Source organism: Canis lupus, chromosome 1 (genome assembly GCF_003254725.2).
Source record: "Canis lupus dingo isolate Sandy chromosome 1, ASM325472v2, whole genome shotgun sequence".
NCBI lineage: Eukaryota > Metazoa > Chordata > Mammalia > Carnivora > Canidae > Canis > Canis lupus.
This window is the reverse complement of record NC_064243.1, coordinates 119,015,844-119,029,234: the sequence shown is the minus strand read 5'-3', so window position 1 is coordinate 119,029,234 and position 13,391 is coordinate 119,015,844. Positions and strand designations below refer to the sequence as shown.

The following is a 13,391-nucleotide window of genomic DNA, read 5'->3' as shown; positions in this document are numbered from 1 at the left end:
CAGGGGACCGACGCGCCCATCACCAGAAGCCTGGCCTCTACCCCCCCCCACCCCCGCAGCCCTTAAGGGAGCCCCGGGTTCTGCGCCCTCTGCCCGCCCGGCCGCGCTCGCTCGGGGTCTGGCAGGCTCCACCTGCAGGTAGATGCCGGGTCACAGGTGAGGGGGCGCGCTCCGTGGACGAGAACCCGCGCGTTGCGCGAAGGCCCCGCGCGTCCGGGGCGGCCCGGAGGCCCGGAGAAGGGGCCTGTGGCTCCGGAGGTCGCGGAGGAGGCCGGGAGCGGGGGAAGGGGGGTCCCGGCGAAGCCGCCTCCTCCCGGAAGCCCTCCGGACTGGGCGGCCCCAGCCGGCGGAGCAGACGCAAGGGGGGCGGCGGGCGGGGCGAGCCTGGCACGGTGCGGCCGGCGGCGGAACAGCCTTTGTCCCTTCCTGGCGGCCGCCGCGCCGCGCCGTCCCCTGCATGTGGATGAGGCCCTCGGCCCGGCCCCCGGGCTGGGGGGGGCGGGGGGCGGGGGGGGCCGGGCCCGACGGCCACGGTGGGCTGCGGGCGGAGCATCCCGCTGCGAGCCGGGCGGTGCCGGGAGGTTGGCGGCCGAGGGGCCTTGGCAGCGGGGGGCGGGGACCCGGGGGTGCAGGGCGACCCCGGGGAGTGCTGGGGGGACGCGCGGGGGAGGCCACCCGCGAAGCCTCGTCGGAGTCCCGCATTCTTGGCGCCCTCTGCCTCCCGCCCCAGAGACGCGTTCAGCAGCCGCTTTCTTAAAGGAGCCCCGCGCGGGGCCCGGGGTGGGGGCGGCGCCGGCTGCCGAGGCTCCCCGGGGACTTGGGGGTGGGGTGGGGGGCTGGGGGGTCGACCTGCTGGCTGGCTTGACTCTGCCCGCTTAGTTGCCTTTGCAACAATGGGGTCCGCTGGGAGAGGGTCCAGCGCGCTCAGCAGGTGGCCGAGCCTCAAGCACCTGCCAGGAGCCTGTGGGTTTCGAGCAACGCTCCTTGTATGTGGAATACGCCTTTGAAGGGAAGGAGTGACTCCAGGGCACTGGTGGGATGGAATTTGCATGATACTGTCCAGATCTATAGCTCAAGAGGATATTTTAGTGGAGTGGAACTAGAATCTGCAAAGCCCAGTGGGAATCAAAAGTTGGCCAGACTGGTTTGCCATCCCAGAGTCCAGAAGTACAATTCCCCACATTTACAGAAAAAAAGCAAGGAAAACCGTAAGATCTTCTCAATAGATTCCGAAAACAGTCGTCTGTGATTTAAACCAACAAAAAAACTCCTTTGCAAATTAGAGACAGAAGAGAAGTTCTTCGGTCTGATAAAGGTTTCCGTCCAATCCCCAAGCCCGCCAAGAAACAGATATACGAACCCGGCGCCCCCCCCAAACCTTACGGCTAATATCACGTTTAATGCTGAAATGTTGAATGCTTTTCCACTGAGGCTGGAAACCAGGAGGAACGTCAGCACTCATCAACACTGTGCTGGAGGCCCCTGCCAGTGCAATAAGGCAAGAAAAAGAAGTAAAAGGGCTCACCTTTTAGTCACCCAAATTTAGGACAATGACCACACTAAATGCTTGCGAGGACGTGGAGCAACAGTAACACTTATTCATTGCTTGTGGGAAGGAAAATGGTATAGCCACCTCGGAGGACAGTTTGGCAGGTTTTTTTGTTTTTGTTTTTGTTTTTGTTTTGTTTTGTTTTTAGTTTGGCAGTTTTTTACAAAACATATTCGTAGCATTCAATCAGCAGCCCTACTTCTTGGTATTTACCCAAAGGAATTGAATACTTATGTCCACGCAAAAGCCTGTGCATGGATATTTATAACAGCTATGTTCCTAAGTGCCAAAACTTGGAAGTAACCGAGATACCCTTTGGTAGATGAGTGGAGAAATTGTGGTACATCCACAGAGCAGAATAATATTCAGTGCTAGAAAGAAATGAGCTGTTCAGCTATGAAAAGACAGAGGAGAAAGCATAAATGCATGTTACTGAGTGAAAGAAGCTAATCTGAAAAGAAATAGAGAGGTGTGGAAATAGGAAAGAGACATAAAACTGTCTTGTGGCTCAGTTAATTGTCTGAGTCTTGATTTTGGCTCAGGTCATGATTTCAGGGTCGTGAGATCGAGCCCTGCATTGGTCCCCATGCTCAGTGGGGAGTCGGCTTTCCATTCTCTCTCTCCCTCTCCCCCTCTTCCCCATGCACTCTCTCTCTCTCAAAAATAAATAAATAAATCTTTAAGAAAAAGACATAAAATTGTCTTACATATGACACTATTGGGTAAAAACAATTAAAAAATATATACAAGTAAATTTAAGGTTAAGTAGTTAATTTAGCAAAGTCATTGGATACTAGTTCAATATACAAAAACTAACTGTATTTCTTTTTAAAATAAGATGTTATCTATTTATCTGAGAGAGGGAGACCGCACGAGAGAGAGAGCACAAGCAGGAGAGGGGCAGAGAGAGAGAGAGAGAGAGAGGAGGGAGAGAATCCCAAGCAGACTCCCTGCCAAGCATGGAGCTCAATGCAGGGCTTGAGGGAGGCTTGATCCCATCAGCCATGAGGTGGAATCACGAGTTTGATGCTCAACTGACTGAGGCACCCAGGTGCCCCACTAATTGTACTTCTATGTACCAGAAACAATTAGAAAATAAAACTCATAACAGCATAAAAAAATCAAATACGTAAAAACAAATCTAGTGAATTATGTACACGATTTCTATACGGAAAACTATAAAACATCATTTTGAGAAATTGTAGAACATATAAATTTAGCTGAGGCGTATACTCTGTTCATGAATTAGAATGGAAGATGTTGGTTTTCGTCGAGCTGACCTGCAGAATTGATCTAGAGATCCAAAGCATTCACATTAGTCCCAAAGGGTTTCGTTGTTATTTGCCTGGATTTTGGGAAGGGGAGAAGGGATGGCGAAATCCGACAAGCTGATTCTAAAATACATGTGAAGAAGAGCAAAGTTGGAGGACTTGCTGCAGCTAACAGCAGTGCAGAAACAGTGCGATGGTAAACGGATCGACCAGTGGCACAAAGCAGACACGGTTGAAATAAACCCAACCGTCTACAGGCTCCCGGTGTCCCACCCCAAGCTGACATCGTGGGGCAGTAGAGAAAGCCCAGCCTTTTCGATAAAGGGTGCTGGGCCAATTAAGTATCCATATTGAAAAAAAAAATACCCTTCATCTCTACTTTATACCACATCCTAAAACCGAGTCCATGGCTGTGCGTGCGAAATGTGCATGTGAAAGGTAAAATAACAAAGCAGCCGGAAGAAGACTTAGGGGAGAGGATAGATTCATTTTCTTAAACAGAACACAGAAAGCACTATTGGTTTAAAAAAAAAAAAAGAAAGAAAGAAAGAAAGAAAGATAAAGAAAAGTGATGAATCGGACTCCGGTAGAATTAGAAATTTCTCTCAATCAAAAGGCATGATTAAGAGAGGGAAAAGTAAGCCACATGTGAGAGGAGTTACTTCAATACGTATTATCAGATAAAGAGCTTGTATCTAAAAAATGTGAGGGGGCCGCTACAAAGCAGTAGGAAGAGAACTTAAAATAGGTGCTTCACGAAACAGGCTGGTAAACTCCTCAACAGGTGTGCAACCTTATTAGTCATCAGGGAACTGCCACTTAAAACCAGAATGAGAGGCTTCTGCACGTTCCCCAGAACGTTGAGAATTGAGCCCCAGTGCTGGCGAGGGCGTGGAGCAGCATGGGACTCCTGCACAGTGCGCGACGGTGGACGCCGCCCGACGCCCACCGGCCACGTCTCCCAGCGCCCATGGCCTAGCACCTCCATTCTGTATCAGTTGCCTGTTGGGTACCACCTCAGATCCCCTAGCCTCACCTTGTTCCTTTTTTTTTTTTTTTTTTTAAGATTTTTAAATTTGTTTATTCATGAGAGACAGAGAGAGAGAGAAGCAGAGACAGGCAGAGGGAGAAGCAGGCCCCATGCAGGGAGCCGGACGAGGGACTCTATCCAGGGTCTCCAGGATCACGCCTGGGCTGAAGGTGGCACTAAACTGCTGAGCCACCTAGGCTGCCCCCCCTTTTTTTTCCCCATTTCAAGTCCAACCTCCAGGCTCCTCCCATTACGCCCTGGGGCTGCTCTGCTACCCTTGGCGTGGGAGATAGTGAAGGACCAACCTGGTGCGCACAAACCTGGAACCAAAGTGCAGGGGAGTGAACGCACTTGGGCTTATTCTTTGGTGATGACAGATGGGAGCCGGTGGATAAACTCTTCCCAGTCCTCGTCCCCGGGGGACGGTCCCAAATCACAGTCATTATAAAGTCGCTTGTGAGAGGGTCCCACAGGCCCAGCAGTCAGAGGTGCTTTTGGTGGCAAGTGGTGGCCGGCTCAGAACCTCATCTCTGTATATATTCGCTCCCTTGTCTTCCTCGCTTCCTTTCCCCTCCCTCTCGACTGCCTGCGATCGCACCCCCTAATTAAGGAGTATCTCCTAAGCTTGGGCATCACGCTCTGTTTCTGGAGGACCCAGGCTAAGATGCACTCCCAGGTATACACCCAAGAGAAATAATGTATAAATGCACTAAAAGGCATCCACAGTATCACTTAGAGCCGTGCTCTTCATAGTAGCCCCAGGCTGGCAACCCGTAGAACCCCAACCATAGAACGGATAAATACACCAGAGTACATTCAAATTCTGGGGGAAACGAACACAGGAAATGGGCCCTGAGCAGATGAACAGATAAACAAATTACTGCCAGGGCACCACGTACATAAATCTCATAAAGCTGAGCTAAAGAAGCTGAACGTGATATTAGATTTTGGGGTGATTCCGTGTCCACGAAGTTCTAAAACAGGCAAAAATCCATGTATGATGCTGGAAGCTAAGATAGAGGTTACTTTTGGAGGTAAGGACTGAGGAGGGGCATGAGGGGGCTGCTGGGGGTGCTGGCCGCCTTCTGTGTCTTTTTCTGGACCCTGGTTATAAAAGTGTGCTCAGTTAATGAAAACCCGTTGAGCAGACCACTTAGGATTTGTGCAATGTCTTTTTTGTTTTGTTTTGTTTTTGGTATGGAGGTTCCAGGCATTTTCACAAGAAAACATTAAATGTGTCCTAAGCATGGTGGTCCTGGGCCCTAGGTCCCTGGGTGGGCCCAGATCTGCTTGGCGGTGGTTGGGGTGGGGAGTGTCTCTGAGCCTGCTCTTTCTCCGCCAGCTCCTCGTGGGCACCGAAGCCACTCAGTGCTCCCACATCTGCCCTGGCCTCAGCCCCTCTCTCCTTACTCCTTCCAGCCCAGGATCCTCTCAGGCAGCCTCGGCTTCTCCTTGATTGCCACCCTGGTCCTGATCCAAGACTTATTTTAAAAAAGAGAGAGAGAGAGAGAGAGAATGAGCAGGAGGGGCAGAGGAAGAGAATCCCGAGTGGACTCCACACTGAACATGAAGGCCACTGTGGGGCTGGATCCCGGGACCCATGAGATCACACCCTGGGCCGAAACCAAGAGTCGAATGCTCAGTCTGAGCCACCCAGGCGCCCCTTCACATGGCTAAATGTTTATAAGTTATCGATGAAACTGCTGCGGCCCAGCCCTCATGCACACCCCTGGCCGGTCCCAAAGGCCACGATCAACCCAGGGAGGGGCGGGTTGGAGCTGGGACAGCACCCGAGACCGCTGCTGGGCGTGAGCACATACCTGCGATGGGGGTGAGCCTGGTCGCCCCCTCCCTCCCACCTCATTTTCCAACCTGGGATTTCTGGACCCCCCATTCCTGTTCCCTCTCCAGAGGTCACCAGGGGGCGGAGAGTGGGGGAAGCACAGTCATGGGGAGGTGGGCCCGCCTGGTTGCTCTTCTTACGGATCAGGGCAGCCGGCTTGGTGAAAGCATCATCTCTTTTTTCGGTTTCCCAGGGTGGAGGGGGTGCCTGCCCCCTACACACACGCCTGTGTACACACACGCCCACACACATGCCCACACTCACAACTCTTAGGCCAGCATCTCCCGGTCTCGGGGCCCTCGTATCACACCTTTTCGGCTCCCACAATTCACCTTTGTTCAGTTAGTTATCAAACTTTAAAATGTTCTTTGAGACTGAACTTAAAAACAACAAAAAACCCCACTTCATGTTTGGCACTGGTGACATTGTGGCCATGGTGGTGGGGAGGGTCTATGACGGGGACCCCCCCCCCCCCGCCCAGGATTAAGGGGCCGACCTGCACATTTGGTGCTTCCAGAAAGAGCGAGTGAAGAGTGTGTTTGTTGCCGCATAGGGTCCTAAGCCACTCCCTCCTGTCTCCGCTCCCAGGGCTCAGACTGCCCTCAGCTTGGCCTGCGCCCCTCTGTGCACCACGCACCCCAGGCACCTGACACTCCCCGCCGCCCCCCCCACCCCAGGGCTGACGACAGCTTCTCTGCCACCCACGCCAGGACTGCCCCAGAGTGCAAACCTAATCGCCCTCCCCCATCCTCAAGGGTCCTGGCCCAGCCCCGGGGGTGAGGGCCAACCCTTCACCGCAACCATTTAACTTATGGTCCAAACTGGGATGCACTTGAACCATGAAAGGGGTTCTGTGAGGATACCCCGGAGTAACAGGTGTCGGCCCGGATGTCCGAGCAAACCAGAACGTGTGGTCACACCCTTGAAAGCCACTGACCCCAGTCCCGCATGCTGGGGTGTTGGTCCCGCTTGGCCTGCCGTGCGTCTCCTGCACCTGCTCCTCCCTCGCGCCTTTATGCTCACAGGTGTCCGAGTCAGCCCTGCTGCCGCCTTCTTCAGGAAGCCATCCCGGATGACATGCCCCTTCTGCGCCCGCCGGGCCACCTCCGCTTGCTGCTTCTCTTCCCGCTGGGCCCGATGCTCCTCAGATGCGGAGGCCTGGCCTTACTCCCAGCCCAGAGAGTAGGGCCTCGATGACGATTCCCGGGTGTCAGACCTGGGGACCGAGACATACAGATTCTGGTCCCTGCCCTGCCACACTGGCTTCTAAATCAAATGAGTCATTTAGCATCTGTGAGGTCGAGGGGTGGAGGTGGCACATGAACATTTAGGGCCCACAGCTCTCCTGGGGCGGGGTGGGGGGTATCACTGGTCCAGACCCTGGCGTTCCTGGGCCCACCATGGGTCAGCAGAGGGAAATGGAGGGGGAGTCTGGGACTCTGCTCTTCCTGATTGTTCTTCTTGGTGATCAGGGGCAGCCAAGTTGATGAAGGCATCATCTCTTCTTCTGGTTATGCCATCTGTGTCCTCCCCCGAGGCCCCTACAAGCGTGACCCTGGGCAGCTCCTTTGGGTGGTGAGGGGGCGCTGTGGGGACAGGGACCAGCTGGAAACATGAAAAGTTGGGGTTTGGGCCTCTGCGGGTGGAAGTGGGCTGAGCCCTCCCTCCTGGTTGACCCAGGCGGCACCTCCTGGCTGCCCCCCCTTCGCTCAGGGACACCTGCGGTTCCAAAAGGTGCCACCAGAGGGCAGCTTCCGTGCCCCCGGGATGAAGGCGGTGGCCTGCCTTTCTCTGATGTCGGGACAGTCCCGCCCGCGCTGGACCCTGTCCTAGGGGGCTGGGCAGGGCAGGACGGGCCTCCTGGGCCTGGGACCCAGCTCTTCCTGGGAGCGCTGCAGTCATCCGGGAGACCGGGAAGTCCTTCCCAAGTCTGCCCAGGCTCCCCCCTGCTGCTGCCTGAGGGGGGAAGCTTGCCTCCTGGCCCGAGGTGCAGGGGAGGCCCCCGGGGCTGTGGGTGCTGGCCTGGGTCACGATACTCATAGCGAAACCAGAGAGATCTCGTAGTGAAATTCATTCCGCGCAGCACACCTGCCGGGGGCAGGGCTGGGGGGGCTGGAAGGCAGGAGAGCTGCCTGCGGTGGCGGTGGCGTGGGGAGGGCCCAGGGCCTTATCTGATGGGCCCCGGCCTTTCTCACAGCTCAGTGGAGCCGCCCCGACAGGCCGACCACGGCCCGGTGGGCAGGGGCTCCCAGGCCCCGACGGCCCGGCCTCCCCACCTGCCCAACACACAGGGAGGCCGCGAGCCTGGGAAAGGCGCGGGCGGTGGAGCGGGTGCCACCGGAGGGGAGCGGGTGCCCAGGCAGGCCCCTCCGAGGCTCCGGCGTCTCAAAACACCAAGAAATGTCAAAACCAGCTGCAGAAACATTGAGGCCACCTAAGCGTGTAGTTGGAACAAACTGACGCTCTGAATGCAAAGACGAGAGTGCGCATCACCAGATACGGGTCGCATCCGGGACCCACCAGGTCCCGGGACGCTGCGGGGGGTCGTGCCACGGGCGTGGACTGTCCGTAGTCCTGTGGTGGCTTGGGGACCGCGTGCGGAACGTCTGTCCCCGGGGAGCCACACAGAGGGTCTGAGCTTGATGCCCTGGACAGGACGGCCCTGTGGCTGCCCCCCACGCCCACCCTGCACACCTAGGTCCCCCTCCTGTGGGGAAGGCGGTGGGGGGTGTCTGGCTGCCTTGGGTGGCGGAGGTGAGCCACCCTGGAGAAATAGAATCCCTCTTCTCCAAGGGATCCTGTCTGGTTGGAGCCCGCAGGGTCCTGGGTGCTTCCAGAAGGGTCTGCAGAAGGGGGAGTCTCGATGTCAGGAGGGTCTCCCTACCCTGGGCCCCTGGCCGCTCTGCTAGGACCTCCTCTCCGGGCACAAGGCACCAGCCACTCTGGGTGCTGGGCTGAGATCTCTGCCCGAGGAGGGTCTGAATGTGTCCTGCTGTCACTGTCGTGACACGAATCACCAGTGGGGCTGGGAGCCTCCGGCCCACCCAGCACCCTTTCCCAAACGGAGATGGCATGTTTTCCTGGGACTCCTCTTACAGGGAGAGAGGGGTGTGGAGTGAGGGTCCTCAGAGCCTCAGGTGGCTCCAGCCTGCCCCTGGGGGGGTTCCCGGGGAGCCTAGCGAGGCTGGGCCAGGCCAGGGCAGAGAAACAGGGCATTGTCTGGGCGAGATGGGGCAGGCCTGAGGGTCCCCCCGCCGGAGAACTTCCAAGCGTGGATCTTCCTTCAAGGCCGGGCCTCCCTTCCCTTCCCCCGTCCAGGGGACACCCTCTCTCCATGCTGCTCAGGCAAGACCCCAGGGCGCTCCTCGTCTCCTCGTCTCCCTGCCCCCCACCTCCCCCGAGTACCTAAATCCCGTCAACCCGATCAGACTCATTGCCCTTCTATAAAAACCCTTATAGTGTCTTCTTGGAAAATAGAAGCCATAGCTAGTGTAACTTATCTTCATAATTAAAAATAAAAATCCAGGGATCCCTGGGTGGCGTAGCGGTTTGGCGCCTGCCTTTGGCTCAGGGCGCGGTCCTGGAGACCCGGGATCGAATCCCACGTCGGGCTCCCGGTGCATGGAGCCTGCTTCTCTCTCTGCCTGTGTCTCTGCCTCTCTCTCTCTCTCTCTCTCAATCTGTTTGTGACTATCGTAAATAAATAAAAAATTAAAAAAAAAATAAAATAAAAAAATAAAAAAAAAAATCCATACAACGTCCTAACTCCAAAACAAGGGAGAGATAAAAGCCGCCGGGCTGTGGCCGCTGCGGACACGGACACCTACGCGTGCCCGCCGAGGCCACCGTGTCATCCTAGGGTCGTGACTCTTCCAAACGTCCAACAGCTCTCGGTAAATTTCCAGATGAAGCAAGGTTCCGTCTGCACGAGATGTTCATGTTTGTTGCGTCCCTAGGAAACTCTGTGTTGGGAAACGGAAGAAGCTTCCAGACTCTGATTGCTCCTAACAGGGCTTTCACCCACACCAGCATTCCTTGGCCACCGCATCCGGGACGTGCTGCTGCGCCCTGCGCGGGCCTTGGCAGAACCCGGGGCCTCCGCCCGCGATGCCAGGCACCCCTGCCCCAGGTCGCGATCCTCAGAAACGTCTCCAGGCATTGCCGGGGGTCCCCCAAAGTGGCAAAATCACCCCCAGTTGGGCACGTCTGACCTACCTGAGTGTCGTATGGAAATAAATATTCACTGTGTGGGACGCAGGAGATCTCGCTGCTCTCATCCCAGGCCCCACCCGCAATGCCGATAACACCCCGTTTCCATGGCAATGTGTCCCCCCAGCCTCCCCGGTTCTGAAATGCCTGTGGGGGCAGCAAGCCACTGCTGCAGGCTTCTTGCCTGCCGGCTTCTCCAATCCAGGGCTGGGGCGCCGTGTCCAGAGGCCCCTTCCTGGGGGACCAAGACCTGCTGTCCTGGTTTGTCCCCGGGGCCCTGTCACCGCCTCCTCAAGGGCTGATCCCCCCACAGCCCCCTCATCCCGCCTCGCAGCCTCCCGCTGCTGCTCCCTAAGTCGGGCCGCCCCCTCCAGCCGCGTGGGATCCTATCTTTTCGCAAGTGTCTTTTGCTCTGGGTTACCCCGCAATCCACCTTCCTCTTCCAGAAGGAGGGGTCCTTCTCCAGGGAACCCTCCCTGAGCCGCCCCCTCCCCTGCACGGCCTGGGTCAGCCCTTCCAGCCTTTCCCCCACCCCATCCCCCGCCCCCCACCTCATCATCAGAGTCTGTCTCCAAGAAGCTGGGGTGGCTCCGTTCACTGACGACCCCCTGCCCCCCACCCAGTGGGAAGGGGGGTCCTGCAATGGGCAGGTCTTAGGGGGCAGGGGGTTACTGCGCCAGAGCGGAGCAGCTCGGGAGGGACCTGGAATCTGGAACCTGGTCTCCTTCTCCTACGGAGATGACAAGGGGGCTTTAGGGGAACATTGGAATTTCTGCACCTGGAAGCGCCCACCTGGGGACCTGCCCCAATCCAGGTGGAAAGCAAGGGGGAGGCAGAGGGGCACCCCGATTCCTACCCGGGACCCCTTAGGGCTGGGGGCTGCTTCCAGTCTGGCCTCTGGCATCCCTTCCTGCCCCTGCCCATGGAGGCTGAACTCCCAGCAATTCAGGTATCCCCGGGGCATAGAGCACTGGGCGCGGGCGGTGACCAGAGGCACCCGGGCTGACGTTCACCTCATTTGTCACCCACACACCACCCAGGCTCAGGACACTCCTCAGCCCTGGGCAGAGACTCCATCGTGTCCTGCGGGCTCCCTGGCTGCTGGGGCACCTCAGTGAGGTGCAGGGACTGGAGGCCGGGGTGGGGTGTGGGGGTGGTCAGGGAGGGGTGCACCTGTACACAAGGCCGTGTCCAAGCCGGCAGGGCCGGGTGCTCGGCGCTGAGGGACACCTGGGCCCTGGCAGGACATCCGAGGTGGACACCCTGATGCCCTGCAGCCCGAGAAGTGATCCCGACTCTGAGGGTGTTTGCCGGGACCCAGTGCCCCGCAGCTGGGAGATGGGGAGAGTGACCTCTGTCCTCCCATCCGGAGAAGGCCCATGAGGTCTGGGGGCCCGGGTCCCCGGCGCCGCCCTGTGTGCCCCATGCCTCAGTTGGTTGGGTCCGGGCACCCCGCCTACCGTGCCTTTCTCCCAGTTTCTCAGGCTCCTCTTGGTGACGCAGGCGGCCCGGCCCTGGCTCAGCTGAGGTTGTTCTTGGCCCACGGGGACATGCCCGTTCCGGGGCCGGGCCTGGCTCCCGGACGTTTTCCCCCGCCCCACTGTCCTGGAGGGTCACCTCCCTCGTGCACGGGGACTGTGCCTGTGACCTGGTGGTCTCTAGGCTGCTGGTCGGGGCGCCAGGCTCCCGGGGCCCCGCTGGCTCTCGCCCTTGGTCCTGTGCCTCTGCCCCAGAGGAGGCCCAGCCGGGGGAGAGGCCAGGGGCCAGGGGTCCTGGCACCCTGCCCTGCAGGCCCCCCTCCAGGGTAGACACCTGGGCGGGGTGGGGCTGGAGGCCCCTAGCTGGCCCTGGAGGGCACCGCTAATGCATCCTCTGCCGAGAGGTGCTCAGGGACACCCCTGTGGGCCCCACGTGGCTTTGTCACGCTGTGTGGGAGGGATGAGCCCTGAGAGAGGGTGTGAGAGTGAGCGTGTGGGTGGGAGCCCCGGAGAGGACCCGGCACAGGAGATGGGGACCGTGAGAATGTGAGTAGGTGGAGGCCCCGGGCAGGGGTGTCCTTGCTTTGGGGGGGTCCTGGTGGAGGAGGGGGACAGATCCTGGGGAGGCGGTCGGGGATCAGGACACTGCACCGGGCACACTGGCCACTAGGTGTCACCAGGCGCTCACGGGATGGAAGAGGGGCTCCAGGTGAGTGGCCCAAGCCTCTGGTCCCCCAGGACGTCCCCTCCCAAGGCCGGGGGGGGGGGGGGGGGGGCACCCCCTGGGCTGTCCGAGCACCTGCTGGGGAGTGGGGCCTGAGGGTGCGATGCCCCGCGGGGAAGGGACACTCTCCGTGGAGGCTGCCCCGCCTCTGACTCCTGCCCACATGACACAGGCCAAGGACCCAGCTGAGGGGGTGGGAAGTAGCTCTGGCTCCCTCGCCCGCCCCGACCTGGCCCTGCTGGATCCCCCAAACCCCGCTCAGCCTTCCTCGGCCTTCCGGAGCCCCCTCAGACCCAGGCCCCAGCCGATGATGCCTTCGCCCCTTGGCCCTTGCAGGGCGCAGCAAGGACCTCCTGTGTGCCGGGCACTGGGCATCCACCTGGGCTCCACCCCACGGAGCTTTGCAGCTACAGAATGTTCAAGTCACCAAATAACCTAACCAGAGAATTTGCGATGGAGACACTCACATAGGACATAAATCATGAAGTAACCGGGAGGGCTGTGGGATTGGCAATGAGCAGGTAAAGACCGGAACAGGCAAGGGAACACCAGACGGAAGAAGATTCAGAGCGGCTGGAACAGTATGTGCAAAGGCCCTGAGGCCGGAAGAAGCCAAACCTGTTATTAGTGAAACACGGAGGCCTGTGTGGATAGGGTGCAGGGCTAGAGGTTGGGGGTGGGAGGAAACAGACCGGAAGGGGCTCTAGGCCACGTCACCTTCCTCCCCCCAAGGACACTGGGTGGGAAGAGATGCTCAGGGGCCACCCCGAGGGCAGGGTGGTGAAGCCTTCCTGCTGTGATGTGACTCAAGGGCCTGTTCCATCTGGAGCCGCTCCCGGCTGGCGAAGAGCAGGTGCCACAGCCCGTGGGGGATCTGATAGGATCCTGCCTCACATCCCAGTGGGCTGAGGAGCACATAAAACCCCAAGAGGGCCTTTCCCCACTTGGCCGAGGGCTCCCCAGAGCAGATCAGGGCAGGGCTGGTCTGTCTCAGTTCCTGGGCTCCGGGATTGTCTTTTTGGCTGGGAGCAAAGGGGTGGGGTCGGGCAGAGGGAGGGGCGCCCGAGGTGTCGTCCTGAGTCGCCCCACTGCTCCACGCCCCGCCGTGTCTCTGCACCCTTCAGGGTAAATCCAAAGACCTTCCCATGGCCGTGACCTTATACGCAGCCCCCTAACCTTGCTCCCCTGTACACCGTTCTCCGCGCCACCTGCTTGGCTCCAGACACGCGGTTCCTCAAGCAGGCGCGGTCCTGCCTCAGGGCCCCCGTACCTGTCGTTCCCTCTGCT

At 58.6% G+C, this 13,391-nt stretch overlaps 1 long non-coding RNA gene across 2 annotated transcripts; it reads right to left on the bottom strand.

Moving 5' to 3' along the window:
• Positions 1-5,009: 5,009 nt before the first annotated feature.
• LOC118352434 (uncharacterized) lies at positions 5,010-11,750 on the bottom strand. Of its 2 annotated transcripts, XR_004809570.2 has the most exons (4): positions 11,363-11,750; positions 9,521-9,655; positions 6,631-6,909; positions 5,010-5,331 (listed from the first exon to the last, which is right to left on the bottom strand). It is a non-coding gene; the product is annotated as an uncharacterized LOC118352434 (long non-coding RNA). The 2 variants fall into 2 exon arrangements; XR_004809569.2 differs by lacking the exon at positions 5,010-5,331 and having other exon boundaries at positions 6,036-6,909.
• Positions 11,751-13,391: the final 1,641 nt, after the last annotated feature.